The sequence below is a fragment of the Malania oleifera genome, chromosome 10, assembly GCF_029873635.1.
Source record: "Malania oleifera isolate guangnan ecotype guangnan chromosome 10, ASM2987363v1, whole genome shotgun sequence".
NCBI classification, from domain to species: Eukaryota; Viridiplantae; Streptophyta; class Magnoliopsida; order Santalales; family Ximeniaceae; genus Malania; species Malania oleifera.
Window position 1 is genome coordinate 45787354 of NC_080426.1, and position 12214 is coordinate 45799567.

Below are 12214 nucleotides of genomic sequence, written 5' to 3' on the forward strand. Positions count from 1 at the left end.
AACATTAATATTTTCTTACCTATAACATTTATTATAACTACGTGGAAGGCATAATCTGAATAAAATGTCTTACCCTGGATTTGGGATGAATTCCCAACCAACTTCTCCCACGATCAGCTCTTGCAGACTTGTAGAGAACTTCATTAGGAGCATCGTGGTGGCCTCAGATCTTCAATCCGGCGAGAAATGGGGCCAGAATCGAAGAGAGAAGGAGGGAGAGACGTTTTTGAGAGAGAGAGAGAGTATCCTTTGCACTAGAATTGTGCTAAAAATCCAGGTTTTCACTATTTATAGAGTCGAATTCGTTGACGAGACAGGTCACCTCGTCGATGAGTCCTTAAGTAATTTCGTCGACGAACCCAATCTCTTGTCAACGAAATTCAGATTGTCCAAAAAACCCCATCTTGGTATCTTCTCGTTGACGAGGCATGGCTTCGTCGATGATGCCTACTTATGAGCTCGTCGACGAGGCCCTGTGTAAAACTTCCGAGTTATTACGTCCAAAGTGCAATGTCGTCGACGAACGCAAGTCGATTGTCTCCTTCTGTTTATGTTTTCATTTCCTTCCTCTTTATTATTTAAAAATCATTATTTTTTTCGGGTCGTTACATGTGTGGCGGATTCGTTGACGAAGACGTCACCTCGTAGACGAGTTTGACTCGGTCAAAGGCTCTATAAATATCCATTTTAGTTGCTTAGAAGCTAAGTTTCTTCCCAAAACTCTCTCTCTCTCTCTCTCTCTCTCTCTCTAAGATTCTTCACCGTTCAATGTCCGTTTCTAAAAACTGAAGTTCCTGCGGGGATCATAGGAGAAAGTTCTACAACTTTAGCGGATTGGATCATTGTTTTGAGGATTTTCGGGTTTTTCTCAAAAATCGAGGTAAAGATCTGATTTCAATTTCGATTGAATATTTGGATGGTAGTCGAAATTATAGTAAGGTTATGTTCTGTGGTTTTAGGTTTTCAGGATCCTGGGTTGTCGGTTTGGATCGGTTTCGTACGTAGTTTCATTTCGAGTTTAAGGTAAGGGAATTAGATTACAACAGTTATTTTTGAAAAAACTAAATGCCTAAAAAGTTAGGTTATGCTTATATGTATGATTTAACTACTTATTTGCTAAATTTCATCGAGTAGAAATGCCGGTTTTGCGATTTTTCGATTTTTGGTAAAAATATGGATTTTGGCGTATGGACTCCAAATGTTTTAAAACTTCTTTATTTGGATTATTATGTATGTAGGAGATGCCTGAATCCTTTATTTTTATGTAAAATGGTGTTTATTATATCATATATTATATAGCGGATTTTTGTTTAAATTAGTGAGACATGTGGATGAAATTGAACTTGTGAACATTTGATATTATTGATATGGATTATGGGAACGGAGTTCCAGCTTGTTATACTGAAAATGTGGGAAATAGAGGCCGGTTATACATTGAGTTGTATATGTGAAAAGGGAAAACCGAGAGGATATGTGCTGGTTTAAACCTGATATGGATATATAAGTTTGTGAAAATACTGAAATTGCACAAGTTATCATGTTTTGTTATAAATTGTATATATGATAAATGGAACCACAGCTTGTTACCAAAGGAGTTGAAAGATACTCCAGAGAAGAAAAAAAAAAGGGTTGAAAGATACTCCAATGTGAGAAGTTGAAAAAGCTTCATTAATGGAAGTGAAAGATACTCCCAATGGCAAGGAATTCCTCAGCTGGAAGGGTACAATGCAACCACACATGAGGGATCAGTGTGGGTACATAAGATAGTCGACTTGCGTGGAGTTAGTAAACTACTGGTAAAAATAAATCAGGGGGCGGTCAGACTATAATAGATGCTCGGCAGTGTCTGCACGAACAGGACATTATCAAAGGTATCAGTGCACAACCCGTGCCACAGGGTAAAATAGACATTATATGTGATACAAAGCTGTTGGTCATTCTATATTCATATACATGATTTAAAAGCTGATATGAAAAAACGGTATTGTTTATATTGATATATGTGTAGTGCTTCGGTATTGAAAACCTTTGTCTCATACGAGATACACGTTTTAAGTTGAAATACTCACATGTGGTTACACGCTGATTGTAATACTTTCTTCCTTACTGAGAGGTGTCTCACCCCATTATACAACCTTTGTTTTCAGGTCTATTAGGACTTGGTCCTATTAGCTAGAGGGAATGGGGAGATTGTTTTGGTTTAGCATTACGTAAGCGTTCCAAAGTATGTACTAAACTTTGATGAAGTTCCTTTTTGGAGGGTTGTAGTAACAGGTCATATTTTATGTTCGAATTTTATGTATTTGAGGATGTAATAGTAAACTTTGGTATAAGTCTAGTAGAAATCCTAATGAATGTTTATGTTTTTCCGCAACATTTACATTGTAATTATGTATAGTTTACACCCGTATGTCCCTATTTTGGGCGGGTTGTCTATATATCTTGAACAAGTACAGGTATTTTGTTTTGGGTTAACAGTGTTGGTCCGTATAAAGGGTCGGGTCATTACAGTTGGTATCAGAGCCCATTAACCAGTCAGAAGTGTGTTTTGGTGCATGCTGTCTAGTTAGGGATATGTTCAGGACTTAGGGGTTGCTAGTTTTGTAGTCTTGAATATACCAAAGTATAGGACATAAATTAGGCCTTTGGTTTTGCTTTGTATACCTGGAGGCGTAAATTGATTGATAGAGTTCTGTGTTTTTCTGGGTCAGTCGAAAGGTTCAAGAAAATCATGGCAATCCATTGATGGTTTTGTTTCCAAGTAGAAGGGTGAAAATTGAGTTAGAATGGGGATGTCTAATTAATGGAGTACGTAAATATTGAGGATATGAATATAGGGGATTAAATTTATAGTATGATAGTGTTGGTTAATGTTTAGGCTATTATCCTTCTAATGGATTTCTCAATTGTTTTTCAGGATTGAATCCAGGGATATTACTGCCAACGTGGGAGGCAGTAGTAGTGAGGGTGCCGGCCCTGAGGCTGGTAGTGACTCCACTAGTGTATGGCGTGATTTCGCACAGCAGCTCATGGCTGAGGTAGTGTGGACGAATAGGGGGCAGGATCGTCCTACGATTGAGTTGGGTTACTCCATTGAGCAGTTCACCAGGTTGAAGCCCTCGGCTTTTGTGGGCAGTGCATATCTAGTTCGTGCTGAGAATTGGATCCAAGAGATTGATAAGATCCTAGACATGTTGAATTGCACTGAGAGGTAGAAAGTCACCTTCGCCACGTTCAAGTTGGAAGGGGAGGCTGAGAGATGGTAGGTGTTTGTAAAGCAGATGGAAGAGCATCGACTGATACCAATATCATTGATGTGGGCCTGATTCAAAGTGTTATTCTTTGAACGGTATTTTTCGGCCACTGTTAGAAATGCGAAGATGGAAGAATTCATGAATTTGACTCAAGAATCGTTGACAGTGCAGCAATACGCTGCCAAATTCCAGGAGCTGTCCCGATTTTCTCCATTTGTGATATCGAGTGAAGTGAAGAAAGCTTGGAAGTTTCATAGGGGTCTGAGGAAGGAGATCCATAGGAAGATGACGATTTTGTAGTTACAAGACTTTGCTACATCGGTTGACAAAGCCATCATGGTAGAGGAGTGTTTGCTTGAGGATGCTGAAGTCCAGGTTTCGAAGAAGAGGCCAGCGCCTCCTAGTTCTTCGTCTGGGGCAAAGCAGGGTAATTGGAAGAAGAATAGTGGTGGTATATGTCAAAACACCGCACGTTTTCAATGTTGCCCTTTGTGTGGTAGGAGACACCCTAGGCAGTGTTGGTTGTCTACGGGGGCTTGTATGCGGTGTGGTAAGCAAGGGCACTAGGCGAGAGACTGTGGGATGCAGGGAAACAGTGGAGCCTCATAGCAACCATACAGAGGGAATGCTCAGGAACAACATGGTGGTCAGCAAGGGGGTACGGCCCAGGCTAGGGTGTATTCTCTGACTCCAACCGATGCTGAGAATACTGGCGATGTTGTCACAGGTCATTTACATGCTTTCTCATAAAGCTGTAGTATTATTTGATTCTAGGGCAATAAATTCTTTTATTTCCCATGGATTTGTTAAACTGTGTAGATTTGAGGTGCAACAGTTAGATTATGAACTGGTAATAGCTACACAGTCCGGGTCTGCGATTGGGTGTACCAGTGTAGTCTGTAACTTTTCAGTTGAAATACAAGGGAGGATACTACCAGTTGACCTTGTGGTGTATGACATGTTCAGCTTTGATGTCATCTTTGGGATGGACTGGTTGTCATCTAGTTATGCTAATATCGATTGCCACAAGAGGGAAGTGTTGTTCAAATCGCAAGGAAAGCAGGAATTTCAGTTCCTTAGATCGTGTGTGCATTCTACACCACAGATCCTTTTTACTATGCAAGTTATAAGGATACTCCATAAAGGGTGCCAAGGGTATCTAGCGTTTGTGAAAGACACACCAGCAGAAGAATAGGAATTGGAGATGATTGCTATAGTGCGCGAGTTCCTTGACGTGTTTCCAGAGGACTTGCCAGGGTTACCTCCAGACCGTGAAGTGGAATTTGTTATTGAGTTAGCTCCAGGTACGGTGCCCATATCAAAAGCTTCGTATCGTATGGCTCCAGTTGAGCTAAGAGAGTTGAAAGAATAGCTTCAGGAACTACTTGACAAGGGGTACATTCGACCTAGTGTTTCTCCTTGGGGAGCACCGGTGTTATTTGTGAAGAAGAAGGATGGGTTGATGAGAATGTGCATCGACTATAAAGAGCTTAACAAAGTGATGATAAAGAATAAATACCCTCTACCCAGGATCGATGATTTGTTCGATCAGCTTCAGGGCATGCATATCTTCTCTAAGATTGATCTACGATCTGGGTATCACCAGCTAAAGGTGAAAGCGAGGGATGTCCCTAAGACAACATTTTGAACCCGGTATGACCATTTTGAATTTATGGTTATGCCTTTTGGTTTAACTGATCCACCTGTAGCATTTATGGATTTGACCAACACGGTCTTCCACGAATATTTAGATCGGTTCGTCGTGGTATTTATCGATGATATCCTAGTATATTCTAGGAGTGCTGCAAAGCATGAATTTCATTTGAGACTGGTATTGCAAATGCTTAGGAATAAGAGGTTGTATGTTAAACTGAAGAAGTGCAAGTTCTGGATGGAACATATTGCATTTCTAGGGCACATGGTGTCTAAAGAAGGTGTATCCGTGGACCCGAGTAAGATTGAAGTAGTAGTGGACTGGGCGAGACCGAAGAATGTTCAGGAGGTCAGAAGTTTTCTAGGTCTTACAGGTTACTACCGTCGGTTTGTGGAAGGGTTCTCCAGTTTAGCAGGTCCTTTGACGAGACTCACGTGGAAGAACGTGAGGTATGATTGGACAGATGAGTGTGAGATGAGTTTCCAAGAGCTGAAACGACGACTGGTCACTGCTCCAGTTCTGACTCTTTCATCTAGTGATGGTGGCTTTGTTATTTACAGTGATGCTTCGAAAAAGGGTATTGGTTGTGTTCTAATGCAGCAAGGCAAGGTAGTTGCTTACGCTTCTTGTCAACTCAAAGAATATGAGAAGAACTAACCGACGCATGATATGGAGTTAGCAGCGGTAGTGTTTGTACTAAAAATTTGGAGGCACTATTTGTACGGTGAAAGGTGTGATATTTTTACCGACCATAAAAGTCTTAAATACTTTTTCACCCAGAAGGAGCTCAAGATGAGACAGCGTAGATGGCTTGAGTTGATTAAAGACTACGATTGTATTATTAGCTAACATCCAGGAAAGGCTAATGTCGTAGCCGATGCTCTGAGCCGGAAGTCAGTGGGTGCATCTGTTTCGACAGTGGAGGTTCAACATCAGATCTGTATGGACCTTGAAAGGTTGAGTTTGGAGGTGGTCGAAGGAAACCATCAGGTTGTCCTTGCTAGCTTGGTGGTACAGCCGACTTTACAGGAGAGGATCCGTGTGGCGCAGAAGGAGGATCCTGAGTTGGTTGAGGTTATGGAAGGAGTTCAGAAGGGGTTAAAGCCGGATTTCAGTATCTTTGGCGATGGGATATTGAGATTTCACAGCAGGGTTTGTGTACCGAATGATGTTGTGATTAAACGGGTCATTCTGGAAGAGGCACATCATTCACTCTACACTGTACATCCTGGTAGTACAAAAATGTACCGGGATTTGAAGGAATCTTTCTAGTGGTCCAACATGAAAAGAGAGATCACCCGACTTGTAGAACAGTGCCTGACATGTCAGTGAATCAAAGCGGAACATCAGAAGCCGGTAGGACCACTTCAGCCACTCGATGTCCCTGAGTGGAAGTGGGAACATGTCACGATGGATTTTGTAACCGGTTTACCCTGTGGCGGTGCATGGGCAGAATTCCATATGGGTTATAGTGGATTGGCTAACGAAGACTGCATATTTCATTCCAATCAGAGTTAGCTACTCTCTTAATAGGCTGGAAGAACTTTATGTGCAGGAGGTGGTACGACTCCATGGTGTCCCCATTTCTATTGTTTCATATCGGGATCCGCATTTTACATCTCCTTTCTGGAAGAGTATACAGGATGCCTTGGGATCGCGACTGACGTTCAGTGCATCTTTTCACCCGTAGACGGATGGACAATCACTATTCAGACGTTGGAGGATATGTTGTGGGTTTGTGTACTGGATTTCAGTGATAGTTGGATACGATAACTACCGCTTGTTGAATTTGCATATAACAACAGTTACCAGGCAAGCATAAAGATGACACCTTATGAGGCTTTGTATGGTCGTCGGTGTCGATCTCCATTGTATTGGGATCAGGTAGGTGAGCGGTAGATATTGGGTCCAGAATTAGTTCAGCAGACCTCTGCAAAGGTTGAATTAATCAGGGAAAGAATCAAGACAACTCAGAGTCGACAGAAGAGTTATGTTGATACTCGTTGACGAGAGTTGGAATTTGAGGTAGGAAATATGGTATTCCTAAAAATCGCTCCGATGAAAGGGGTGATGAGGTTCAGGAAGAAAGGGAAGTTAAGTCCTCGATATATTGGGCCTTTTGAGATCCTTGAAAGGATAGGTTCAGTTACTTATCGAGTGGCTCTACCTCCAGCATTATCCAGAGTCCATGATGTATTTCATATGTCTGTACTGAGGAAGTATGTACCAGATCCATCACACGTACTGAGTTACGAACCTTTAGAGATAAGTGATGTCTTATCGTATAAGGAAGTACCAGTGCAGATATTGGATCAGAAGGTGCAGCAGTTACGGACTAAGGAAATACCTCTCGTGAAGGTATTATGGCGTAACCATGCAGTAGAGGAAGCTTTATGTGAATTAGAGTCTGAAATACGCCAGAAGTACCTGCAGTTATTTGATAGTACATAGTTACATAGTGTAGATAGTATGGATTAAATGGTGTGATCTTCGGGAGAGTTTTGTAAGTGTATGTAATCTTCCGAAGTATCTTTTGTGTAACCACGATATTCCTCCACTATATGTGAGGGTATGTAATGAATTTAGGCCAAAGTCACTTTGTAGGTGACGGTCGACTCTTTTGTAAAGCGGAATTATAAGAAAAGATTATCTTTAACAATTGTTAGTAAATTTCGAGGATGAAATTCTTATAAGGAGGGGAGATTGTAGAGACCAAAACCCATATAAGTTGGGTTCGTCGACGAAGGAGTCACGTTCGTTGACGAAGTCCTTCAGAGCCTCATCGACGAGCTGTGTGGCGGATTCGTCGACGAAGACGTCGCCTCATTGACGAGTTTGACTCGGTCAAAGGCTCTATGAATATCCATTTTAGTTTCTTAGAAGCTAAGTTTCTTCCCAAAGCTCTCTCTCTCTCTCTAAACCAGCGGAAAGTCTCTCTTTCTCTCTCTCTCTCTCTCTCTCTCTAAGATTCTTCATCGTTCGACGTCCATTTCTAAAAACAAACGTTCCTACGGGGATCGGAGGAGAAAGTTCTGCAACTTTAGCATATCAAATCGTTGTTTTAAGGATTTTGGGGTTTTTCCAAAAAATCGAGGTAAGGATCTGATTTCAATTTCAATTGAATATTTGGATAGTAGTTGAAATTATAGTAAGGTTATGTTCTGTGGTTTTAGGTTTCTAGGATCCCAAGTTGTCGGTTTGGATCGGTTCCGTACGTAGTTTCATTTCAAGTTTAAGGTACGGGGAAATTGATTACAACAATTATTTTTAGAAAAACTAAACCGCTAAAAAGTTAGGTTATGCTTATATGTATGATTTAACTGCTTATTTGCTAAATTTCACCAAGTAGAAATGCCGGTTTTGCGATTTTTTGATTTTTGGTAAAAATATGGATTTTGGCGTATGGACTCCAAATGTTTTAAAACTTATTTATTTGGATTATTATGTATGTAGGAGATGCTTGAATCCTTTATTTTTATGTAAAATGGTGTTTATTATATCATATATTATATAGCGGATTTTTGTTTAAATTAGTGAGACATGTGGATGAAATTGAACTTGTGAACATTTGATACTATTGATATGGATTATGGGAATGGAGTTCCAACTTGTTATATTGAAAATGTGGGAAACAGCCGGTTATACACTGAGCTGTATATGTGAAAAGGGAAAACCGAGAGGATATGTGCCGGTTTAAACCTGATATGGATATATGAGTTTGTGAAAATACTGAAATTGCACAGGTTATCATGTTTTGTTATAAATTGTATATATGATAAACGGAACCACAACTTGTTACCAAAGGAGTTGAAAAAACTCCACAGAAAAAAAAAAGGGGGTTGAAAGATACTCCAATGTGAGAAGTTGAAAAAGTTTCATTAATGGAGGTGAAAGATACTCCCAATGGCAAGGAATTCCTCAGCTGGAAGGGTACAGTGCAACCGCACATGAGGGATGAGTGTGGGTACATAAGATAGTCGACCTGCGTGGAGTTAGTAAACTGCTGCTAAAAATAAACCAGGGGGCGGTCGGACTATAATAGATGCTCGACAGTGTCTGCGCGAATAGGACATTGTCAGAGGTAACAGTGCACAACCCGTGCCACGGGATAAAATAGGCATTATATGTGATACAAAGTTGTTGGTCGTTCTATATTCATATACATAATTTAAAAGCTAATATGGAAAAACGGTATTGTTTATATTAATATATGTGTAGTGCTTCGGTATTGAAAACCTTTGTTTCATACGTATGGATACACGTTTTAAATTAAAATACTCACATGTGGTCACACACTGATTGTAATACTTTCTTCCTTACTGAGAGGTGTCTCACCCCATTATACAACTTTTGTTTTTAGGTCCACAAGGACGTCGGTCCTATTAGCTAGAGGGAATGGGGAGATTGTTTTGGTTTAGCATTACGTAAGCGTTCCAAAGTATGTACTAAACTTTGATAAAGTTCCTTTTTGGAGGGTTATAATAACAAGTCATACTTTATGTTTGAATTTTATGTACTTGAGGATGTAATAGTAAACTCTGGTATAAGTCTAGAAGAAATCCCAATGAATGTTTATGTTTTTCCACAACATTTATATTGTAATTATGTATGGAATACACATGTATGTCCCTGTTTAGGGCAGGTTGTCTATGTATCTTGAACAGGTACAGGTATTTTGTGTTCGGGTTAACGATGCTGGTCCGTATAAACGGCCGGGTCATTACATCTGTAATATAATATTTTCTGTAATAATTGCATCACATGCATGATAGGATTATATACTCAAGACCATAGAATGACCTTGGGAACCATTGCGTTCAAAACACTTTGGGCGACTGAACCTTTAACCAGTCCAAATGTTGACTTGGTTTCGAGTGACCGAACCTAAATAATCGTAGCGTCAACGGGCGACCGAACCTTGATTGTGACTTTTCCCACCAACTTGGCAGCCCGAACGTCACATTCAAAAATGCCTCGGGTTACCAAACACATAAGTTCGGCAAACCAAACTCTATACCAGGCGATCGAATTTCGAACATTTTGAAAATCGCATTGGTCAACAAACTGAACCATTATTGAGGCACCCGAACTTCAAATTTACCTTTTTCTATTGTGTATGTTCGGTCGATTGAAACTCTCGATTGGCCAAATTTTTACCACAGTTAATTAGGGTAAAATGGGGTTAATTTTCTTAAACATTTTAAAACAATTTTAATAATTACCCCTATGTCCCCAACGGTCAAAATTTAGCCTTTCTCTATATATATGGGTTCATTTGCAAAAATTAAGGGCGATTAGCAAATTCAATTAGCCAAAAATTATCTCAATTTTCAAGTGCATATTTTTCACATCCTAAGCCCATACACTCTTTGTTTGTCATTCCTTGAATAAATCCAACTTCCTAAGAGTGTTCTTTAGTGGTTCTTGTTGCTTAAACTCTTATTGTTCTAGATTGGTTAATTATTTTTTAAAGAGAGTTTTTGCTAAGGTTTTCCCCCCGATTTATCTAATAAATTTTTGAGTGGGAAAACCTTTGTAGCTAGTGAGTTTTTGCATCTTTGTTGCAAGACTCCTCAAGCTTGTGGTTTTTGAGTTGGAAATATTTTTCGCAAGCTTGCGTATTTTTTAAATATTTCTTAAGCTATTATTTTGAGAAAATCATATTTGAGATATTTTGAATATTCTAGTTGGTATTATTTGAAACTTGTGGTGATTGATTTACATTGATACTTTGTTTCAAAGATTGTATGGAAATACACTCTAGGTCTTGATTGCACATTAACATCTAATTGAGTGTTTTAGCACACGTTATTGGCACCGAGCATATTTACTATCTGTGTGTTGTGTATTGATTATACTGTATTGTATTGTAGTACATACCTGCTTGTGTAGAAGCATATTTCCGTGTACGCAAATTTTTATATTTGTTGTATTCCAAGTGTGGGCCTGAAGAGGGAGACTAGCCATATTGAATAGTCCTGGATTGGCTTAAATCCGGTTAGAAAAGTTAGGTGCACCATCCTAATAAGGTATGTTTGTAGGTTAAGATCAGCCCTGTTAATTGATCTGGTTGTATAAGGTGCCGCTCCACCCTTGAAGTGAGCCTTTAATGGAATCCTTGTGCTTGTGAACCAAGGTGGGGACGTAGGCAGTATTGGCCGAACCCTGATATCATATTTGGTGTCACTTTATATTTCTTGTATTATATTCTGCTTTGTGCTTAATTCAATTTCCGTACTGACTATACTGCATATCTGATTGACACGATATTGCATTTGGTTGCGAAATACTGAAATTGTGGTGCATGTACTAAAAATTGTTTAATATATCATATCTGCAATTTCATACATACTTAGACTGCCCCTATGTTGCATGATACTGTTGTTAGATTAGTTGAACCTAGGAAGATATTTTTAAATCTTCAATTCACCCCCCCCCCTCTTGGGGTTGCACCAAAGTCAACAAATTTTTTAAGAAAGAAAGTTATAAAAAGGGAAAGTAGGATTTCATCATCGGCCAAACTTTGAAATCATTTGCTTTTGGAAAGACTTTTGAAAATTGGATTTTTGAGACAAAAAGGGAATTCCATGTTTACCTTCAGTGCTTTACTCTCATTGATGAAGGCACTAACTTTCATCAAAGAAACGATCTTAAGGAAAAACACATTCACCATACATAGGGAGAGAAGAGAAAAAGAACCATATAGTAGGATTCTTTTACGCATATCATCAAAAGTCGTGGTAAAATCATAAAATACAATACGAAGGCTCCTAAACTTCTTAAATGAAACTAGGGGGGGGGGGAAACCACTCTTAAATCTCCAATTTACATAAGTAAAATGAATATAATTGTCTAAGTAAGGGTGGCAAAACAGGTTGGAACCCAATGGGTAACCTGCGACCCGCTCATTTAAATCGGGTTCGGGTTTAGCGGAAGATGATCTATTTGATAAAATTAGAGTAAAAGGAAGCAAAAGAAAAATAAAGAATAAAATATGGCAAAGAATGATTTTCTATTCATATATATTCAATCTTTGTACAACCCCCTATTTTACAAAGAACTCGGGAACGTGTAATTAAAGGAAAATCAATTTGTATGCTCCTTTCCAAATTAAAATGATTTGATGATTGTTGACTTTTCTCTTTAGGAAAGTTTACGTGATTTTAGCCGGAGTGCGACATTCCTCAACACTCCCTGTTAAGTTGGCGTGAATATTTATGACACCCAACTTGCCGAGTAAATAATTACACTGTGCGAATTCAAGAGCTTTAGTAAAAATATCAGTAGGTTGCTGGCTTGTATGCAT